Genomic DNA, 25,292 nt, shown 5'->3' with positions numbered 1-25,292 from the left:
AATGGGGAGAGACCACGTGGGAAGAGAAGACCCAAGAAGCTTGCAACATCCAGCATAACCAGCCAGAGGATTAGTTTCTCACGGAGCTGGCTTTGCCACCCTTCCACATCCCAGCATGCTTGTCATCAAGCGCTACAAATGACCTTTAATATGGTGAGGTTGAAAGTAGGGGGAAAAAGAAAGGTAGGACCTAACCTAAAATCATATTCATATTCAAAAGATTTTTATAATCACCAGAGATCTTTCCCCTCTGTTGCATGAGAAAAATAATTAAAGCCATCTTCCTCATCCTTTGTGCAGCATTTGTCATTACCAGCCAGCTGTTTCTTTTCCCTCCTCTCCCGCCGCTTTGTATCTTGACCTTCTGGTTGCCCCACCTGTCTATAAGTCTGATGCTGGGGTCCGTGTGTTCTCTACTCAGACTTTAACATGGGTGTTCCGAAAGGCTCTAGCCTTGGATTTCTCTCTTTTCGCACAATACTTTCATTTGAGAACAGCAGAGTGTCAAGGTTAAGAACACACAGTTTGGAGCCTGTCTGCCTGGGATCAAATCTCAACTCTACCACATACATAGAAATATGACCTCCAGCAAGTACTGACTCTCTCTGGGCCACACTTTATAAAACAGTGACAATAATAACACCTTCCTCTCGAGGTTGTTGTGAACAAAAATAATTTAAAGTATGACAAGTGCTTAGAACAATGCCTGACACACGGCACTATTCACCTTTTGGCATTATTATGATGATGCCTAAGAAAAATTACATCCACTCTTGTATCTTCAAATTCTTGCCATCACAAGAATAAACTTTGATTCTTTTTCTCCTCCAATTCTTCAGCTGTAACCTCACCCCTGCACTGCTAAATTCCCATTGGATAGTGCCACCAAATTATTCTGCTAGAACCCCCCCTTAATGTGCCCAAAACTGAGGTCTTCTTATTTTTTCTCAGATTATTTCTCTTACTCTGTGTTTTTAACACAATGTCACAGTCTTTCTGTTTACCCAAGCTCAAAACCTCTTGGCCAACTTAAAATTGCCTGTTCTTCAACTTCCCCATCTCATCTGTCTCTAAATTCTAGCTATCCTTTTCAGATATGCCCCTCATGTGCATTCCCCTTTTTTCCGTTTCCTCTTCACTGCCTGAGTTCAAACACTCAGACGGCTTATTTGGATTCCTACCATAGCCTGTGAACTGGTCTTCCTACTTCTGTCCTCTTGTCTCCTCAACATATTTTCTACATGAGCAGTAAATCATCATGTTAAAACCCTATGTCCTAATTACTCCCTTGCTCAAATTACGTTAAACTTATCACTATTTAAGAGTGCTTTAAAGCTCATTAGGTAGATTTTCAAGATACTTTATAATCTGCCCACAGGGTATATCTCCACATTTGTCTTCCACGACAATCAGAGCTTTCTCTGCTCCAGTCACGTCCCCAGCTCAGAGCTCCCCATCTGTGCCTAGTTTTCTCCCCACCATGCTTTCGCTGATTAGAATATATTTCTCCCTTATCTCAGTTTATCAAAATTTTGCTCAACATTGAAGACCCAATCCAAATTCCCTTTCTGCATGAAGCTTTTCTGATTGCCTCCCTTGTTTCACTAGATTCAGCATTTCTTTCCTCTCTCCCACACTAACACTCATTTAAAATTGATAAAAACTGACATACTACATACCTGAGAGAACCTACCATGTACTTTAGACAGGGCTGGATAACTTAGGAATATTATTTACATTACTTATAACATCTCTATAATATAGGTAAGTATGATTGCCTCACTTTACATATGTAGAATTTGAAGATGAGAGGTTAAGCAAGTTGCCCAAACACATTCCTAGTAACAGCCAGAAACAAAGAGACATACAAAATATGTGTGTTGCTTACATCTGTGCTCATTTCATTTTCATTTATTTCAGTGGTCTTTGGATCACCTCGCAGAACCACCTTGAGGTGCTTACTAAAATGTAAATTCCTACTCACAGGACTACTGGGGAAGGGATCAGAAATCTGCATCTTTAACAACTTCCCTAGGTGATTCTCATGCACTGGCAATTTTCAAAACAGTGCCGTAGTTCATAGAAGCTCTCTTTTATTACCTCAATTATTGTATGTTTTAAATTCAGTGGTGAACTAGTTCCTTAAGGGCAAGAATCATGTCTTATTTCTCTCTGTATCTGCTACAGTTCATAGCATAGTGCCTTATACATAATATATACTCAATAAATTTTAGTTGAATTATTGCCAATTTCTGTTTAATCACAGCAAAAATTATTACAAACCTGTTAACAGTCAGTAATATATTTTCTTATGTGGCAAGCTGTGGGAAATAGTTGAACCTTGATTTAACATATACACACAAACACATTCACATATATATATAGAACATTTGGAATAATGCAGAAAAATAGAATAGAAAAATTTACCCAAGGACAATGTCTTTCATCATATTTATGTATTTCTTTAAGTATTCCTTCTATGTATATTTCACATCCTTGAGAAAAATTACATATATATGTATATATGTGTGCATATATATTTGTTTATAAAAGTGAAAACAATAATTTTTATCAATTTTTATTTAATGCAAGATCTAGTGTCACTATTATTTAAGTATAACTATCTGTATAGTGACCTTTTCTTTGCAAAATTGCTTCTAGGTTCTAGTGGGACTACAAAAGTAATGTAAGTACTCTTGCCCTCTTTGAAGAAGAATTACAGAAGCTCAGAAGTGAGGCAAACTCATCTGCCTGACTTCCAGTGGGGTTTCACCATTTTGTTGAATTTTTTTATTTGGTGATGACAGGAAGTTCTGAACAACATCTGTTAGAAGGGTCTGTCTCATGTAAACAAAATCAATACACTGCCATTGTTAACCAAAAAAAAAAAAAAATACCAAAAACTCCATGAAGGTTTCCAGTGGAGGAAGAAAATTGTAACTCTGTCTGCCGAGGTTCAGTATATTCTTGAGGATCTCTCTTTGTTTCCAGCTGATATCAACAATGCTGATTCCAAAGGGTAGGTAATATGGTTCACCTTTGAAACTTTAATTCAAGAATGAAAATTACTTTTTTCTAGTTCTCCTCACACATCTAAGAGAAACTCTATCTATAACTCATCATTTCCTCCGTCTCCAAAAAGATAATTACTAGGACAGTAAGAGGATTAAGGCAAAAAAACCAAAAGAACAAAAATAATAGAAAAGGAGATGATGGCAAAATCTTTTTGAAAATGGTAGAGCAGAAAGACAAACAGCAATTAACTTAGCAGATGAAAATAGCCAAGGCTTGCAGTGAGAAAAATTAAGAGTGCTAAAAGTCCCAAAATGTGCAGAAAATGTTCATTTTAAGTACTTCTGAAAGAAGGAATAAAGGGGGTCCTGAAAACAAATGGATTGATCAAAGTCTAAGAAGATAGACCCACAAATCTCTTCCAACAGCCCACACAGCAGAGTATCAACTCAACCCCAACCTCAGCATAAGACCAGAGAAATATGCTCTCAAAAACATAATACAAGTAGGACCCATGCCTCACACCATATACAAAAATTAACTCATAATGGATAACAACCTAAATATAAGAGCTAAAGCCCTAAAACTCTTAGAAGACGTAGGCTAGATAGTCATGACCTTGGGTTTGGCAATGAGTTCTTAGATTGACACCAAAAACATGAGCAACAAAAGAAAAAATAAATAAATGCACTTCATTGAAATTAAAACTTTGATGCATCAAAGGATTTTAATCAATAAAGTGAAAAGACAGCATACCAAATAGAAAATATTTGCAAATCTTATATCTGATAAGGGTTTAGTATTCAGAATTATAAAGCACTCTTTTAACTCAGCAACAAAAAGACAAACGACCCAATTTAAAAATGAGCAAAGGACTTGAATAAACATTTCTCCAAAGAAAATATACAAATGGCCAACAAGCACATGAAAAAATGTTCAATATAATCATTAGTCATTAAGGAAATGCAAATCAAAACCACAATGGATACCACTTCACAGCTACTAAGATTGGTATAATTAAAAAAAAAAAAAGGAAAACAAGTGTTGGCAAGGATGTGGAAAATTGGAACCCTCATATATTGCAGGTGGAAATTTAAAATGTTTCACCCACTATGGAAAAAGTGTGCTCAAAATGTTAAATAGAACTCTTGTATGACCAGCCATTCCACTCCTAAACACACATTCCTAAATACACATTTAGGTGTATATACAAAATAATTTTAAAAAATACACGCACCAGAATTTTCAGTGTAGCTATTCACAACAGATTAAAAAGTGAAAACAACCAAAATGCCCAACAACAGAAAAACAGGTAAACAAATTTTGGTATATACATTCAATGGAATATTTTTCAGTCATAAAAAGGGATAAAGTACTGATAATGGTACAACGTGGGTGTACCCCGTGCTAAGTGAAAGAAGCCAGACACAAAGGTCATTTATTGTAAATTCCATTTCTAGAAAATATCCAGAGTAGTTACGTCCATAGAGACAGAAAGCAGATTGGTGGTTGTCACAGGATGTAGGGAGGGGAATACAGGAAGTAACTGCTTCATGGGTATGAGATTTCCTTTTGGGTGATGAAAATGTTTTGGAACTATATAGAGGTCAGGTGATTACACAACATTGTGAAACTACTAAATACCACTGAATTGTTTGTCTTAAAATGGGTAATTTTATGTTATGTGAATTTCATCACAATAATTTAAAAATTTATTGTAAAAAGATAATACAGAGAATCCTTGGGCAGGAAGACAGCAGGCACAACTGTGGTTTGCTGTAGCATTGTGAAAATAGGGAAATTAAAGTAAATTTACATAGTAAATGAAATCCCCATCTCTCTTCCCAAATTTGGTTCCAGAATTCTGACAACAATGTTTTTAAATGTTTTTAAAACTTCAAGTGAGAACATGAAAGATTTTTTATGTTTGTGATAAATCTAACTAGTGCTAAAGAAAAGACCTAAAGATATGCAGGATGCACAAGCAAAATCGTGCAGCCAGATCATCCTACAGCAAAGTCCTTAGTTGACTCCAATCACAGACAGGTAACTTACAATCAACTTTTTAGAGCCTTACTCTTAAATATGAGCCAATAGCAATGAACAACCAAACACACAGGAAAAGCCTTTGACATGACATGGAAAACAGGAACCCAAATACAGAAAAAAGGAAAAAACAACTTGAAGAAACATAGACCATGGAGGGAGTGAAAGACAAGATATCTCCCTAAAGATAAAAGATGTCACAACAATTAGATAAGAATAAGATGATTAAAAAAAAGAAGAAGAAGAAACAGTGAAATTTGCAGGGCTTTGGAAACAAATAAAATACATGACAGGATAAATGAAATTCTTCACGGAAGTGTTGGACAATAAAATTAAGTAAAATTCCAAGTAAATAGATAAAATTAAAAAGAAATAGAAGATAGAATAGAAAACATAAATCATTTTAAAAGTAGGAATTCAAGACAGAGAGAAATGAGAAAATGGAGGAGAATAAATAATCAAAGACCTAATTAAAAATATATTAATCTCAGAATTGGATTTTTCTCCTTTGATTCTCTGGCATGTCCATTCCAATCAGGCTTTATTTCCTACCATTCTATCAAAGTCGCTCTTGTCACAGTCACCCGTCATGTCCAGGTTGTTGTAGTCAATGCCCAGTTCTCAGTCTTCATCTTCCTGTACCTCTTTGCATCATTTGACATAGTCACATATTCCCTCCCTCCTAAAATTCCTTGATCATTTGACATCCAGGAAACCGCTCTCTAGGTTCTTCTAACACCCCACTTAGGGTCTCCACCTTAGTCTGTTTTGCTAATGCTGTACTCTCTGGACCACACCTGGGCTGCTTCTTGAACCTCTTCTTTTCTCTATCGACACTCCCTTGATTGTTTCATTCAATCCCCTGGCTTAAAATACCATCCCTATACTGATGATTTGCAAATGTACAGCTTTAATCCAGAACACTTCCATGAATTATATCCTTCTATATCTAAGTAGCTATTCAACCTCTCCACTTAGATATCTAGGAGAAATTTCAAGTTTGTAAGTTCTAAAAGTGAATTTATAGTGTCCAACTTTCAAATTTGTTCTTTCTCTGGGCTTCCCTATCTCACTAAATGGTAACAACGTTCTTCTAGTTACTTTAGCCAAAATTCTTGATGTTGTTATTTTATCCATTTTCTCTCACATTTAAGATTCAATCCATTGGCACATAATATTAGATCTCCCTTAAGAAAATGTTCAGAATCTAACCATTTATCTTCTCCTCCACCCTTCCCTTGTGGTTCAAGCTACAATATCTCTCACCCAGATTACTGCAGTAGCCTCTTGTCTTCCTCATTCCTACAAGTCTTGTCACCCTACAAATATCCTCTTCAAAGAAATTTAGGGAGCCTTCTAAAAGGTAAGCCAGACCATGGAATTCCAATGTTAAAAAATCTCCAGTTGATTCCCATCTCACTCAGAATAAAAGCCAATGGCCTTACAAGGATTTACAAGACACTGCATAATCTCACTTTCTACTGCTCTGTACCTTGTTGAATCTATTGTACCACATCAGCTTTCTAGAAGTCCCTCAAATATGTCCAGTATATTCCTCCCTTGGTGTCTTTGCCCTTGCTTCCTCCCTTCTTTCAGATATTTTCTCAAATGTCAACTCTTCAGGGAGGCCTTCATTGACCATCTTATTTCTTTTAAAAAATAATGATTTATTGTCTTATTTAAGTGATTCATAAAATAAGAATTTGAGCAACACAAACATACTGAGAAGAAAGAAAATATTACCCAAAATCCCACTACCCATAAAAAAATTGTCATCAGCTTTCTGAGCAAACTAAAGACATAAATATTTAGGGCAAATGTTATTTCTGATGAAAATTATTAAATTTTATTTTACTTTAAGACAATAATGGGAAAGTTGAAGTGAAACTGAACAAATTGTTAAATGTGGGATAAATGTTCCTTTACCGTGATAGCTACTATTTCTCAAAGAACCATAAAGGTCAAAAAGAGAGATTATGAAAATTGTTATGAAGATCAAGTCTTTTGTTGATACATGTTTCAAATTTAGAGGTCTCAGTGTAGTCCTTGCTCTGGTGATATAATTAGTACTCTTGATTTGTCTTACCAGCCAAGTTTTATGAGTTGTTATTAATTTTATATAATCAGCAGGTTTAATATTTAGATTCCATTCTATAATCATGGTTCTCTTGGCTCTTAGTTTTAACTTGATGTTTAAATAGATTCAATGCTCGTATCAGCTACCCAGATTTCCATTCCTGATTTTTAAATTTCTACTCATCTTCTAATGAGTTGGATTTCCTTTTCTTGATTTGTTTCAAGAAAGGAGCATGGGTGGTACGTTCCCTACTGTTCTTTCACTTTTGAGGATGTTTCTCTGTTGACTTTGTATTCGAATTATATCTTTGCTGAGTGTAGTCTCTTTTGGATCACACTTTATTTTCCATAAACTAAATAGATGCTTCTTCATTATGTTGTGCCACTGAGTGCTGTGGTGTATTCATCCGAAGCCAATTTGATTCCTCCTTGCTTATTTTTATTTCTTTTAATGCTCCTATCTAGAAGACTGAAAGATTCATTCATGATAACTTAATGAGGATATAATTTAATGTCAATTATTTTGTATCATTTTTTCCTGTATTAGACTGCATCTTTTCAATATTAAATTTGCAACTTGTTTCATTTTAGGGAAATTTCATATCATATTTTTAAAGTACTATTTTGTTCTATCCGTTGAATTTTCTACTCCAGAGACACAAGCTATCCTCATGTTGAAATTTTATTGGCTGTCTTTCATATCTGTTATATTCTCTCCAATTTGTTTATTTATTGGTTATTTTCCTCAGCATTGTTTGTGATTATCTGAAATCTTTCAAATATGCTATTAATGCTATTTCAGATCTATCCTGTTCTTTGTTTCCAGTTTTAGTTTGATTTTTCAATTTGCTTTCTTAGCTCTGCAATTTCCTTTGTAATCTCATTGAGAAGTGAATATCTCATTTTAGTAAATTAATATTTTTACTAATTTGTTCAATAGCATGGAGCACTTGTTGAGTAATATTTTGCGTATCTCGGGTGTGTGTTATTTCAAATCACATTCTTTCCCTGGATTGTATTTACCACGTTTTTTTCCTTTCTTCCCATGCAGAAACTACCACCTGCCTCCCAATTTTAATTCTCTCCTTCTTCCTAAGTAATAAAAGCCTAATTTTAAGCACATGGCTGCTTGGATTAAAGATTACTTTTCCAGCCTTCTTTGGAGTTAGGTACGGCTATGAGCTTATATTCTGGCCATCTTCATATAATTAGAAAGGTCTTTAACTTACGTGAAGTATCCTTTAAGAACTGGGATATGGCATTTTTTCTCCTTCCTTTTTCTTGATGCCTAAAATGTGGATACAAGGCTGGAACTTGAATGGTCATTTTGGAGCTGTTGAAACCTGGATCTCTGATTATACTGTTAAGAGCCCTAAAAAGTCTGAACATCTATCCACAGAGTCTTTTAACATGAGAGAGAAATATGTAACTATTAAAAATCTTGTATAAGCCACTGTTATCTTGGAGTTTGTTTTGATTGCAGCTGAAACTAATCCTAACCCATAATCTTCCTCCATTCCTTTCTCCCTACCTCTCTCCTTATTTCTCTCTTTCTTTCCTTTCTGGTCACATCTCTGCATAATTTCATGCCATGTTTCTTCATTTTGTTCCTGCTTCACAGCTCTGTTCAGGCTTGTGTTGGCTGTCATGCGCTGTGGGAGATGTCTCCGTTACTCCCTTTGTAGACGTCTGGTTTCCTCTCTCGTGTTCTGTCTATCCATTCCTCTGAAGCACGTGTGTGGAAGTTGGGACATCTGGGGCAGTGCACCATCTTAGAGCCAGAGAGACAAGCTGCAGCATTCAAAAGCTGACTCTACCACTTACTAGCAGAGTGATCAAGGGTAAATTATTTAACTTTGCTGTATCTCAGTTTCCCCATTTGTAAAGAGGGATAAAATTAATACTTACATCACAGTGTTGTGAGGACGAAGTAAGACAATAAAACAAAGGCTTACAAGTTCACTTGGTGCATTTTGAGTGCTGTGTTAGAATGTAATCACATTATCCTTGTCATCATACATCAACTCTGAGGCTGCTTCTTAGTTTTTGTTAAATATTGTACACTGAGTACACTCTACCTAGCCAAGAGTGCATTATTTTACCAGGATAGGTCCCTTTGATCTTTGAGGCTTTCTATCAATCCAGTGTGGATATCAGTCTCCATCAGCTCTATGCCCTCCAGGGAGCCTAGTGCAGAGTCTTTTATTGAATTTCATTTGTATATTATTTGTTTATCTCATAGGCACTGAAATCTTTCTAGTCTCCTTAGGTTCAGCATGAGTTGGGGAGCAGCCTTGAAAAGTGGAAGCTAATCTCTACCTAGTAGCCCTCAGATTCAATTGTAGCGGGAATTTTGCAATTTTGTCACAAACTGTGGGTAAATATTAAATTATTTTTGAGGTTCATGAAGTCTTTCTGCTTTAATAACATTCTACAAACTTTACATCACAGAGCTATAATCCTGACTTGTTTTTATGTCTTCTGTCATAGGTCTCAAAGAACTTCTATAAACTGTCCCTCCGTCTCAAAGTTATTAATTTCATTTGGACATTAAGCACTTGGGAGTCACAGAGGTCAAGAGCCATGTGGGAGCAGGAGGAACTGGATCCATGTATCCTTACTCCAGCCCAGTGCCCCATTCGCTGCTTAATCTTTCACAGGTCCTCTCTGAGGCATGCTATATTTGTTTGACAGCTGTGAGGCTGAAACAGTGAAATAAACAGAGGTACGTAATAATGATACATAACAATGATACAAAAATCCTAATCACAAATTTTAATATTTAACCATTTGTACCTGCTCCTCATCTCCCCTAATTAATTGAATCTGCTCATATTCCTTTTCAACAAGCAAGCTCTTTTCCTTCCTTTAGAAAAATAACTACAGAATGACTTTGATGATCCAAGAACGATTGGCATAGATTTGAAGGCACATTTGCAGTGAAGTATTTTTAAATTGTAGATTAAATTGTAGATGAATTCTCTCTGCACTGTTTTTCTGTTTTCCTGACCCAGAAAACATAAACTCTGCTTTGTTATATATTAAGCTGTGAGCTTTGACCCCATTTTAGATTTGGTAGAGGGTTGTTTTGTTGACATTACCCTTCCATTCATTTTTGAAATGGGAAACTAATTATTTTTTTATAAATTGGACATTTATGAAAATTCATCAAATAACATTTACCTAAAAAATCTAATATATAAAAGCCTGCAGGTTGTATTTTGCCTTCAGTGATAAATACTGGGAAGATTAGGATAAGGTAACCTACACTGTACCATTTTTCTCTCTCTTCCATTAATTCCATTCAACTACACACAGAGCGAGGTGGCAGATGACAGGTGAAACTGGAAGCAGAAACAGTTTGCCATGCCTCCACAGGCTAGATTCTACTGGGTGAGGGGGAACAATGGAAAGAAGCAGAAATGGAAGTGTCTGGACTTCCAGAATTATGACAAACAAGATGGTCTGTCTGTGTCATGTCATTCCTGGAAAACAAACTAACAATGGGTGTATATCATGCACCGATGATATGCCCAGGTTTTGTTTAAGAAACATTTTCATGATTTTCTTCTTTTAAAGAAAAAGCAGCAATATGAATGGCCATTTAAATTTCTTTCCAAACTTTATCATTAAAATAAGCGGTAAGAAAAATGAGACAAAGGAAATGCCATGACAGAGAAGAGCAGAGTATGGTTATGGATATCACACTTGAGAAATTCAGTTATATCAAACTGAAATATATTAGCTGCTGTGGATTCGATGCAGTGGACTTGAAGTAGGTAGAATATATTTCAGGCTCTTTTGTTCAAAATTGTAACAGGCCTTGGTAACAGGATGTTTCTATTTTTGAAAATTGTGAACATTTTAAAGGTTGATTAAATAGGCCAATAATGTAATATATGTATTTTATTCTGCTTACCTCCCAAATATTTATTACAGGAAGGTTAATAGAAAGGTTTTCCTTGTTGTCAAACTTGTTAAGGTCTGGTTTTATAGCTCATCAAAATTCCACAACATTCAGAGCCACATGAGACTCAGGAAAAAAATAAAGATAAAAATAAGAACCAAATAACAGTTATTGATGACTTAAATTGTGCTCAACTATGTATGTTCTATTTAGGTAAATAGCAATTGTTGATATAATACCACATCCACTTAGTAATTAATATTTTTTTCTTTCGGCTTTGGCCATATAGGAAATTTTATAAACCATGGAAACAGAATTCTCAAGTTTGCACTTAAAGTAATTAATCTGCAACTCATATCCATATTAAAATGAGTCTGATGTTATCTACCCACTTCCTCTGAGCCAGCTTTCTCCTTGATGTTTTTCAGTCTGGCTTCCTCTATAAATAAGATACTCAAACCACAGTTTCTAAGTTCTCTAAAGATCTTCCATAATTTCTCTAAAATCTATCCCTATGTAGGACATTTTTCCAGTGGTTTCCACTCTATTGTTGCCTAAGTGTTGCCACTTCAAAAAGTAAATTCCCCTGATCCAAAAGATATAAACAACACATATATTGTACATTTATCATCATATTTTCTGGATTATGAACTCATAACATTGCAGATATTTTTAGCTGCAAGAAAAATCGGGCTTAAACAATAATATAATTAATTAATCCAAATGATAAAGTCCAGAGATAGGGCAGTTTTCAGGATTAGTTGATTGAGAAATTCAATAATATCATCAAGTGTCCAGACTCTAATTATTACTTTCCTCTGCTAACCACAGCAGCCATATCAATGTAAGACTGTTTCCCCTAATGTCTTAAAGTGCTATGAGGAAGAGAAAATCTGCATGTTTTTTTCTTTATATTCATAAGGTTAAAGGGATATGCTCCCTGAAAACTATCCGTCAATGGTAAAAATGACTTTTTACCAAATTTCTGCCAACGTCTTCTAGCATCTTATTGGCCATCATTGGGCCACATGACTGTTTCTGAATCATTTCAAGTATGGGGATGGAATTTTGTTTCTCTTGTTATAGTCATTTATGTATATTTGAGTTTATAATTTTTAAATTTTATATTTTAATTCTGTAATTTTTATTTCCTTTAGGTATATTTTTAATATCTATATCACTTTCCATTGTTTTTCTGAAAATTATCTCAAATACAATTTTCTAGTAATACAATACGGAAAAAAAGGGCTGATTTACAGGGATGGGTCTTTGTTTTGGAAGTAAATGAATAAATGACAAATTAAGTTCAAGGACTGTAAATTTGCAAAAGTTAAGGTATCTGCTTATAGAAACTGATGATACTTTACATTTTTATTGTGGAATGAGAAATGGATATGATAAAATCTATTTTAATGAAGAGCAGAGATTTGATAATCAGCAAATTTAATAATACTGGAACTAAGGGACTCCCTTGACACTTGAAAGAATTAATTAAAGACAAATAAAGGACATTTTCCTTTAGAATTTTGACAGAAAATCAAATAAGTAAGAATTTACTAAGTGCTCCAAACAGCATGGCAATGTGCTAGGAATTGTGAATAACATCAGGCATAGAAGACAGACCTTACCATGAAGTAATTTACACATAGAAGGTTCATAAAATTATGTGAAAAATTAAACAGCAATAGAAAAACAAACAACACTTGAAGACAGCCACAGTAGATGTCTTATAATTAAATACTTTATAATTTGCCAACTGAATTATCCTGATAATAATTTGTATTAGAGGTCACAGTGAGAAAGTCATTAAATGAACCTAAGAAACTCATTAATGAGAAAGTTACTACAGATAGAAACATAAATTTATCTTTATTGGGGGGCTAGCCCAGTGGTACAGTGGTTAAGTTCACTTGTTCCACTTCGGCGGCCTGGAGTTTGCCAGTTCAGTTCCTGGGTGCTGACCTACTCACCACTCATCAAGCCATGCTGAGGCGGTGACCCATATAGAAGAGCTACAACTCTACAACTATGATACACAACTATGTACTGGGGCTTTGGGGAGAAAAAAGAAAAAAAAGAGGAATATTGGCAATAGATGTTAGCACAGGGCCAATCTTCCTCAAAAAAAATTTTTTTTTATTGGTAATGCTATCAAACATTTAAGGAAGAAATGCAAATCTTATACAAACTCAGAATGTACAAAAGGAGGGAATATTACATTGTGAAGCCAGCATATCCTTAATACAAAGACTGAATAAAGACATTATTAGAAAAGAAAATTACAAACCAAATATTCCTCCAGAATGTAGATGCAAATATCTTCAAACAATATTCACAAGTCAAACCCAACAATATATAAAAAAAGATAATACATCATGACCAGTGGAGCTTATTTCAGGTATGCCAGGCTGTTTTAATATTTGAAATTCCATCAAGGTAATTTCCACAGTAAAAGAATAAAAGAGAAAAATCACGAAAGATACAGAAATAGCATTTGAAAAAATTTATACATCTATTTGATTTTTTAAAAATTCTCAGTAAATTAGGAATAAAAGGAAACAATCCTCAACCTGAAAAAAAGAGTATGAAAGCTTCACAACTAACATCTTACTTAATGGTAAACTATGGAATGTTTTCCTCCTCATATCAGGAACGAGGCTAAGATGTGTTCTTACAAATTCTAGTCAACATTGTACTGGAGGTTTCAGCAAATGCAACAATGAAAGGAGAAAAAGCAAAAGGCTTATAGTCAATTAATCGAGAAGCAAATTGCCTTTATTTAGAAACAATATATTATTTATATAGAAATCCTAAGAAATCTATTTAAAAAGTAATAGAATTAATAAGTGAATTTAGCAAGATCACAGGATACAAGGTCAATGTACAAAAATCAACTGTACTTCTAAGAGTAGCATCAAACAATTGGAAAATGAAATAATAATACCATTTATATTTGTAGCCCATAAGATACTTAGAAATAAATTTCACATAAAAAGTGCAAGATCTCTACACTGAAAACAAAACATCACTTGGAGAACATTTTTTTTTCTTTTGCAGGGACAGATTCACCCTGAACTAACATCTGTTGCCAATCTTCCTCTCTTTTTGTTTTCCTCCCCAAAGACCCAGTGCATGGTTGTACATCCTAGCTGTAAGTCTTTCTAGTTCTTCTATGTGAGCTGCCGCCACAGCATGGCATCTGACAGACAGGTAGTGTGGTTCCGCGACAAAGAAACGAACCCAGGCTGGCAAAGCAGTGAGAGTGTTGAACTTTAACCACTAGGCCATCAGGGCTGGCTCTTGGAGAACATTTTTAAAAACCTGAATAACTAGAGAAGTATACAATATTCATTAATTTGAAGACAATATTGTTAAGATTCAATTCTCCCCTACTTAATTTGTAGATTGAATGCAATACAATAAAAATCCCAGCTATATTTTTATAGAAATTGGTATGGTGAATCTAAAATATATGTATAAATGGGACCTAGAATAGCGTAAGTATCTTGAAAAAGACAAACAAAGTTGGAGGACTTACGTGTTTTGTTTCAAGATGTACTATAAAGCTACATTAATCAAGACTGTGTGGTATTGGCGTAACAATAGCTGTACAGATCAATGAAATAAAATAAGAATTCCAGAAATGGATTAACGCATATATGGTCAACTGATTCTCAACATAGATTTCAATGCATCTCAATGGAGAAAGAAAGTCATTTCAACAAATATTGCTGGTTAAGAGTCTAGAGAAGAAAATGAGCCTCAACCCCAAGCACATCACATGCCATAATTTATTTGAGATGATTCATAGACCTATACATAAAAGCTAAAAATATAAATCTTTTAGAGTGAATCATAAAAGAATAACTTCACATTCTGAAGTAAGCAAAAACGTCCTGGGCATAAAAGCACTAATCAAAAAAAAAAGGAGGAGTTGACTTTTATCAAAATTAAGAACTTCTGTTCATTAAAAGCTGCCATTAATAGAACAAAGTCAAAGCACAGGCTTGGAGAAAATATTTTCAAAACGTATTTTACAACAGATTTATATTCAGAATGTACAATGAACTTCTATGAATTAATAACATCAGGAAAACAACTGAATTAAAAAATGGCCATGAGATTTGAACAAATTTTCAAAAAAGAAAATATAAAGTGACCAGTAAGCATATGAAAAATGTTCAACATCATCAGCCAGAAGGAAAATGCAAATTGAAACTTTAATAAGATACTGTCTCATAGCCACCAAAATGGCTCGAATTTAAAAGATTGATAATGGGGGGAGGATATGAAGTACCTGGTACTTTCATACATCGCTGGTGGAAGTATACAATGGAATCCAGTTTAGAGACCTATTTGACAGTTTCTTATAAAGTTAAACATACACCTTTATTATAACCCAGCAATTCCATTTGTAAGTCCTTTCCCAAGATAAAGGAACACACGTCCATAAAAAGACTTATACAAAAATGTTCTTAGCAGCTTTATTCATACAAATAAATAACTGGTAAAAATCCCACTGTCCATCAACCAAAGAATGGATAAAAGTGTCATAGATTATTCAAACAATGGAAAACTACTCTGCAATAAAAAAATAACGGTTACTGATACATTCAATGATATGGATGAATCTCAAAAACATTACTTGGAGCAAAAGAATCCAGACACAAAAGAGTAGGTGCTATATATTGCATATGTATGAAGTTACAAAACAAGCAAAACTAGTCTATAGTTATGGAAACCAGAAGTGGCTGCTTCCAGCAGAGTTAGAGGAAAGAAGAAACAGAAAATACGAGAGAAATATTCTGTATTGCAATGTGGTTGTTGGTTACCTGGGTGTATACACTTGTCAAAACTCAAACTATACACTTAAGATATGTTTCATTATACGTGAATTTTACCTCAATTAAAAAATATATATATAAGTTGATAGAAAATCCATATATTTCAAGGGAAAGTCATAGAGGGCAATTTTCATGATCTCCTACAGAACATGGCGCCTTGTCAGTAATTAAGCCAATGTGAAATCTAGCGGGACTGAGCTAGGCTAGGCAAAATATTCCAAAGTGGAAGTAAATGGATATGGCTACAAATGTAGGTAACACTAGATAATCATTATCTAGGCAAGGCCTCTACCTTTTCTGAATCTCCATTTTCTCATCTATAAGATTAACATGATTGGGTGTCAGGAGATTTTGTCCTTTTTCTTTTTCAAAACAAATTTTATCTATAAACACAACATATAGAAATAAACACAGAACTTCTCTAGTTGAAGTGGTGTGGGACTTCAGTACATTGCCCATTTAGGCCTGCCTGTCTACACAGCATGTCTCCTAATGCACCTCTGTGTAACCATATGAAACTGAGGAAGACACTTCAAAGCTCTGGATATACAATATTAGCCTCAAAGCGATTAACCTGCCGCTTGTTTTTAATGTGTCTTACATATTGATATATTATCCTTATGTTTAATGAGCTGAATTATTTTTATGATTTCATGACATCAAACTGAAACTTTCAGTGAGAAAACAAGAAAATGAATGACTTTTGGCCCAAAGCATTATTAGGTAAGTTTGTTGGGTTTTTTGGGGAGGGAGCATGTACAGTACACATCTAAACTAGATATTTTTCTTTTTCTTTTTTAAATAAAATTGACCATATTTTTTTTTTTCAGTTGAACATTCTTCAAACATAATGGGCAAAGAATGCAAACATTTCAGAAGGCTGTAAGGATCCTAAAAATCCCCTTGAATGGTGACTTTTATTAAGAGACAAACAATGCCGTGACACAAAATAAACTATACAAACAAAAATGGCTGAATGCTGTTATCTGGAATTAGGAACACATACTTCAAATAAAGCATGAAATACAGACTCTGCATTATGGAAATAGATTTACTGTCAAACAGGCAATTAAAAACTAAAGTATAGTGAGTCACAGACACATTCATTTTCTAAAGCTGGGATGAATAACAAGTGGACACTTTCTTTTCTCTTTCTTACAAAGAAAACAGGGAAAGAATGCATTTCACATACCGTGGAGTACATATTTTCAGACAATGTGGACACATCTTTATTGCTCAATCTGTTACTAAAAAAATTAAACCTGCTATTGCAGTTTGTGGACAGTTCGTTTGGCTGCACATGTTAATAGAGAGACTCTACCTGAGTTAATTTACCATTTAGAACCATGCAAGTGTGAAAATAATCCTCACAGTAAACAACATGTACTCCACGGTAAACATCGCATTATCCCCAAGCAGAATGATGGAATCAACTCAATAAACAAAAGCTCTGGCAGTATTTCCTACCTTTTACAATTAAAAACTAATTATTGGTTGAAAATAAACAGTGCAGTAATTTTATTGATTACGTGCAACAAACAAAGCACTACAAAGCTTATGTATTTGAGAACCTGTTGTCTTTGGTTAATGGATATTAATTTTTTTTAACCATATCTCTTGACCATTTTACATGGAAAATTACAGCACAGGCACAGGAAGATTGGTGTGATGAAATCTAGTGGGCTAAAATGTGCACCAAAAGAGAGCATTATTTGCCCAAGGGCTCTAAAACATCGGTGACACAGTTAGTAATGAAAAATAAGTTTTCTATTGCTGAAGCATTTTCTGCAAATATAACCTTTAATCTCTTTTATTAAATGGAAACTAAAGACACCAGTAATGCTGTTGCCTAGAGCATACTCTAATAACGGCTAATATTTATTAAAGCATCAGTATTTATCAAGAGCTATTAGACATACTGTACATATATCTTCGTTTAATTCTACATCAGTCACATGAGGTAGGCATTGTTCATCTTGGATATGTTAGGTTCATTTTTATGAATTTAATTCGTAAATAATGATAAAAGTAGCTTTGAGATGAGGTAGAGACCCTTTCATCAAATCAAAGACTACAGCAGATATCAAAGGTTACAAGAACATTTACATATATTCACACAGTAATTTCACTACTAGAAACTTAACCCAATAAATAATCACATATGTTGTTTCCAAAACAACTTGCAGAAGCCATAGAGGGTTAGAGACACAAAGTAAAGAAATCAAGGCGAAGCAAAAAATAAGGCTAATAAAAGAAAGTCCCTGTAAATTTACTACACAAATAAGTATTGTGTATAATTGTTAGAGATAGGTCACAAATTCAACTCTAGCCAGAGATCAAAGCAAAGAGATAAATCAATTACAAGATTCAGTGTCCCTAATATAAAACACCACTGGATAGACTAAAGCCCATTTTTCCCCACTGGTCTTAAGGTTTGAGAAAAATTTCTCCCATGGAGCCTCATAAAAGTGATTCTCCTTAATGAACCCGAAAAGTTCTTCAACAGCAGGCTTACAGGAAATAGCACAAATCAAGAGTCATATTCTAAAGCGTATCTCAGTGAAACAATTCTACCATGGGACCAAACAATGGTAAAAGTAATGAGGTCTCTGATGGTCTTGTTTGAACCGTGAGTAAATTTAGAATATATGGAAGATTGAATGGACTATAAAGGGTTTAGGTTAATAGTTTTAAAAACCGTGTTCCCCTAAATTTTGGTCTCTGTTATAGATGCGAGAGAAAGGATGAGAGAGGGTGTGGTGGCAGGTGTGGTGGCATTTTGGGATTCTATTCCTACTTTATTCAAAGCAGCTCTTTGCTTATCAGTTTCATTATTAGGCTTTCTTATTATTTTAAGAGAAGATCCACCAAAAAAGAAAAATATGAAGTGGGTTTATTGTAGCATTAATTATAGCAGTGAAAAAATTACAAAATAAAATCACAAAAATACAGTAATGGCAAATTGGCAACAAATTTAGTTCTAAAAGAAGTATTGTGCACAACTATTAAAAGTTGGGTCACAAAGTCAACTCTGATTTTAACAGAGATCAAAGCAAAGAGAGAAATCAGTGACAAGATTCAATGTCAACGTGAGCTAGTAAGCTGCTGCCATTGCAGGTGATGATTATGAAGATTAAAGAGAAATATGGAAGATTTTTATGTGACACTAGGCAGAATATGAACTAGTATGCATGGGAAGTTTACAGCTATGTAAAATGTGTACATGTGAATGGTAGAAGGAAATAGACAAAGACGAAATTCTATTGGTGCAATTACAAGGTTTTTTTCTTTTCATCTTTAAACATTTCTTTAGAAAGGAGCAAAAATTTTGACTACATAAAGTTATAAGTTAAAAGACAAACTCACCATATGATAGAAAAAATTTGCAGCAAATGCAACTGTAAAAGTTTAATATCCTTATTATTAAAATTAATAATTATTCAACGATAATAGGAAAAACATTAATAGTCTAAATTTTCTGATTTTAATAATTTGGAGTTAGACTAGGTAAAATAGCAACAAACAGTATATACTAATTACAGTGTTCCAGGGAACTTTTTAAATTGCCTTATACACAGAAACTCGTTTAATCCTCATAACAACCTTGTGAAGTAGGTACAGTTGGCCCTCCGTATCCGCGGGTTCCACATCCGCAGATTCCTAAACAACACAGTATAACAACTATTTACATAGCCTTTACATTGTATTACGTGTTATAAGTAATCTAGAGATGATTTAAAGTACACGGGAGGATTGTATAAGTTATATGTGAATACTAAGTCATTTTATACAAGGGACTTGAGCATCCACGGACTTTGGTATCTGCGGGGGTCCTGGAAGGAATCCCTCTTCAGATACTGTTGGATGACTGTACTATTTATAGAGATGGAGAATCTGAATCATAGGAATATGAAGTAACTTGCACAAATCACATGGCTAATAAATGGTGGTTGCAGGATTAAAACCCAAGCAGCCTAGCTCCTGAGCTCATGTTTTTTACCAAAATACTAACTGCCTCTTAATAGCAAATTGCTAAAGTTCCTCTCAGCCCAACCACACTCCATAATACTACGCCATGCAACAATAATGCTATCACCCTCCATCTGCTTGCTCTTCTACATTTCCAAAATGTTGTCATTATGCATTATGCATTCCTCAGGACACTTTTATAAGCAGAACACTATCCTTCTGGCTTTGATTCTAATATCGCATTTGTATTACATCTGCTCGACATGTGCAGCCACTTCCATAGACTTGACTTCTTGGTCCCTCATCAGGTCCTTAGGGTTTGATTATTTGGATTTGAAAAACAACTGGGTAGTTGTTACATTTCATAAGTTACAGATTGTTACAGAAAGTAGGGAAAAAAATCCGTCTACTCCAACAGTCTAATTTGTTGGAGCATATAAAGAGATAACCAAGGTTATAAAGCTTATGAGTGGCCAACTGGACTAAAACTTAAATTTTTCTAAGATATGACATATAAATGTAAAAGTGGTCAGTGACAATATTAACAAGACAAACAAGCTAACATTAAATCTAATGTGGATAATAAAGCTATAAGTGCTTAAACTATGAATTTAACCATCATTTTCTTACTGAGAAAAATTACATTATATAGCTCTCAGCATTGAGGTCAGAAACCCAGGTTTCTAAGCGAGGCTGTGAGATGCTGGACAATGGAATTCACATCTGAGAGGAATACAAGAAGCATCAAAAGCCTTTGTGTCCAGTTAATGTTTAGAGTTTTCCTATAAATGGAAAATAAATGACTTATACCTACTTTTTTTTTTAAGCTCAGCATTGTTAGTCTATTTCACAGTTGAGACCCCAGGGAACTGAACAGCAAGAAAGTAATAGGTCATAGTGGCAGATTCAAATTTTAATGCTTTTTCTACCTAGCAAAAAGCTAAACTCAACTAATATTCAATTGATTATTTTCTGTAATAATAACTAAAAATTGCTTTCTTGTAAAAATGACTTAAAATTCACAGGACAAAGGAAATTTTTGAACAGAAGAAATATAAAAAGAATACAGAAAAAACAATTCATGCGACTTAGCTAAAGGTGTGAGAAGGGTCAATTGTAATCTTTTCTTAGAATTCAGATCAGGAAGTAATTTTGCAGTTGATTTTTTATTATCACGAAATTTGAACTTTGAAGAATTATTATAGAATATTAAAATAATTATTTAGATTAAATGTGGCCTTCATCTCTTTGAGGATTAAAGTTAGCAAAATCATCTTGACTCTTTGGATGAAAGAGCATATTATCAAGACAATGAACAAGTAATTGTTTTTTCCCTTTGCTCTTGTTTTTAACTTAGCAAATGCTTATTTTAGAGAAAGATAACGAAAATGCAGATACTTTAAGGTATAAAATTGACTGTAATCTTACTACCAAAAGCTAATAAATTCAATTATAACAATAATGTTTGTAAAATGGTCATCATGTACTGATATTATTCTAAAGTACTTTTTTATATGTTGACTCATTTTTTTTTTAAGACTTTATTTATTTATTTTTTCCCCCAAAGCCCCAGTAGATAGTCGTACGTCATAGCTGCACATCCTTCTAGTTGCTGTATGTGGGACGCGGCCTCAGCACGGCCGGAGAAGCGGTGCCTCTGTGCGCGCCCGGGATCCGAACCCGGGCCGCCAGCATCAGAGCGCGCGCACCCAACCACCAAGCCACAGGGCCGGCCCTATGTTGACTCATTTCATCCTCTTAACAAAACTTTGAGGCATAAACTCAAATTTTACAGCTTCCATTTCACAGAAAAGAAACTGAGTCACAGAGAGGTTAAAGCGACTTGCTCCAAATTACAGATCTACTAAGTGGCAGTCAGGCTTTAAACACAGATAGTTTGGCTTTAGATTAGGGATTCTGCCCCACTGCCCTCCATTGCCAGAGAACGATTTTTACACTACGTATACCACGAACATTAAGGAAGTAAATGGCTCCACGGAACGTAGACTCATATGGTAAATAATGTAGATGCTATGTAGGTGACAAATTTCAGATAGACTCATAACCCAAAAATATCTTCTTTATATTTTAACATTTAATATCATAACACTGTCTACTGAATTAACCAGCTATCAGAAAAAATTTGCAAAATGAACTTCATTGTAAATGTGAGAAAAAGCATACCCTGAAAATGTTTTTCAGTGGAAAACACAATGATACTATTACGGTAAGATTTGATATTGAATTGTCTTACTTCCATCAATTCAATACTTCTCCACTCAAAGTATTTTCAAATAGTCTCAAGATCCATATTGACTGAAATTCAAGTTGAACAAAATAGGACTTTTATGTAAATTATTAAGCACACTGTCATATGTCTTATGACAAAATCAGTGGAGATCTAGCTACAAAATTAACGAGTTCATTTTTGAGGCTGACACATGCAAACTTTATCAACAGGAGAGGTGGCTTTATGTTGGTCCAGTCCTTCAGTATGCCATCTGAGTAGTGCTACCAGTGAAATGTTTTTTACTTCACATATGTCAATTCAATCCTTATCATGAAGTGATTCAAGTAGGACATGCTATATTTGAATAATTTTCAAAGCTAAAAAGTACAATTTAAATAGTTGGATTCCTGGATTTGGAAATAGTGTTTCAATATTTAATAGAAACTATTAAATAGTTGTTTTATGAGGAATACATACAGAGTTATTCTGCCAAGCTGTAACTAAAGACAGACATTTCTAAAATTTCTCCACAGTCCACACTCTACATTTTCCATAACAATGATCACCCAATCCCCCAACCCCCACCAAGTACATGTAAGGTTAAAAGTTTACGTTATTAGGAGAGAGAAAACTGCAGGTTCATAATTCTGTTTTTTATAGTATTTCACAACAAGAGGTAATCTTGGAGATGATCTAGTTGCGGCAGAGGCAGGCTTTCTGTTTATGTAACCCAATTCCATTGGGGAAGATGACAGAGCCAAAATCTAGAAGGAACTTAGTCTCTGATTACCTACTAGGACAAAAGCCACCTAACCAGGAACATCTATATTAGACTATTATGTCCGCAAGAAACAGGGTCCCAGGTTTGCTCAGGACGGTCTTTGTGTCCAATTTCCCAATCTAATTAATAGTGCCCCCTTTCACTCAGAGAATTGTCTTAATTTGAATAAAAGTCACTCTTGCAAGATAAAAACATAAAACATTTCTTAAATTAAGCCACTGAAAATTTGAGGCTTATCTGTCACATCCTCTGTTAGCAATTACTAATGCACTAGTTCAATCCCTTCATTTTACCATAAAAAAAAGATGTTTGCTCTTCCCAATAATTTTATGAAGAAAAGCAGTTATCTGCTATGTACTCTTTCACATATGTGTAAAGTAAGGCACAGAGAGAGTATAGTAACTTGCCAAATTGATAATGGCAGAGGATTACAAGTTTTCTTGATTTGGAATCCTGGGCTATTAAAAATAGCTATCTCTAAACTTCCAATTATCTTGAACATAATGTGTGACTTAGGTACCATGATACTTCTTTGTTCAGGAAAATATTTTCCAGCTTCTATTTTCTCAGCACACACCAACTGGGGAGAGGGTAAGATGGTCCAGATGTATCCTGAGTGGTCATATAAAATTTATTTAATATAGTTGTTAAGTCTCCTGGGGGCATTTAGTTTCTCAGTCAAAACTATAGTCGCTGCTTCAAAATGTTAACAAATGAAAGTCATTTCGCTTCACATCAAATCCAAAGTCCTATGTTTTGTGCCTCTAGCAACCATGGTATAGAGAGACCTATGCCCAGAATAAGTAGTGCTTTACCTAAAATCATTCAGAATTATAGTTAGATTGACTTTGGTCATGCAAACTCACGTCTTCATGTAAACACAAAACCCACACCCATGCCCCTTCATAAAAGCCTCTGGATGTGAGAGGCTGATTGAACACTAGTTATACAACAGAGCTTTTATTGTTCATCTTAATTTCTGAATTATTTCCACTGATTTTTTACGTCCAGACTCTTAGCCATAATGTCATTATCCCATAGCTATTCAGTCAAAATCCTCAATAATCTGTCTCCATTCTAAATTTTTAAATTACAATTAACATTTAATCAAATGTGTGCTTTTCATATATTAGGTAATTTAGTCCTCACAGGAAACATATAAAGCAAGTATGGCTAGTATCACCATTAATGAAGAAACTGAGGTTCAGAGAGGTTAAGTAAAATATCTACAGTGTGTTTTTTAGACTATTGATTATTACAATTATCAAAATTTATTGGTAAGTTATAATGTATCTTCAATTAAGGAAAGAACAGATAAACCCTACCTTCAAAACATTTCTGAAAACAGAAAGAAACAAAACTCCCGTTTTTTTAATGAGACCACCAAAATTTAGGTAACGGACAAGGATAATACTAGAAATAAATCTCACTGATGAATATAGATGCAAAAATTCTAAATAAAATACTAGCAATCCAAATCTGTCTGATATATATGGGCATACACAGTATGGATTATTTCAAGACTATAAGAAGTGTTTAATTTCAGAGTACTTAATAATGCACTCCATTGTTTAAGCACATTAACGGAGGATAAAAGAATCTATGATCGTATCAATAGTTTCACAAAAGGGATTTGATAAAATAAAAAAACATTTATGAGAAAAACATTATTATGAACTATATAAACAAAAACCTACCACACAAAAGGTAATTCTTAGCAAACCAGAATAGTAGGCGACTTACCTGGCATTATAAAAGATGTATACCCAAAACCTCTAGCAGATAAAACACTATTTCACACCCAGAAAATTATAGAAGTCAGATAACAAGTATCAGAGAGCATGTGGAGAACTGAGAATTCTCAAACATTGACAGTAAAATCCCTTTGGAAAACAGTTTATCAATGTTAATACTTCAAGATACACATGCACCAGGACCCAGATATTTCAGTTCTACATATGTGTTAGAGAATACATCATATGGGCCCAAGACATAAAGGATATATGCATGAATTTTAATAAAAAATATTGAGGGGAAATTAATCTGTAGGCGGTAGACATGTGTATTATGGTATATTCTTATAATGTATTACTATTCAATAAATGAATTAGATTATATTTACCTAAAAGAATAAATCTCTCATACACACATTTAAGTGAAAAAATTAAGTTCCATTCCTCTATAGAGCAAGCTACTGAAAGATATTTATAGTATAATGAAAAATTATGTAAAATATAAAAATATATGGCACAATAATGTGGACTCATAATCATGTAGTCAAAACACTAAAAACTGGACCAGAAAGACATAAACCAACTTCAAAATAGCAACTACTACTGGGGAGGGAGATTGAGAATGAAGCATTGAAGGACCAAATTTTATCTGTGATGTTTTATATCATCCAAAAGAAATCTGAAGTGAATATGA

The sequence above is a fragment of the Diceros bicornis genome, chromosome 12 (assembly GCF_020826845.1).
Source record: "Diceros bicornis minor isolate mBicDic1 chromosome 12, mDicBic1.mat.cur, whole genome shotgun sequence".
In the NCBI taxonomy this organism is placed as follows: domain Eukaryota; kingdom Metazoa; phylum Chordata; class Mammalia; order Perissodactyla; family Rhinocerotidae; genus Diceros; species Diceros bicornis.
This window is presented reverse-complemented; position numbering follows the sequence as displayed.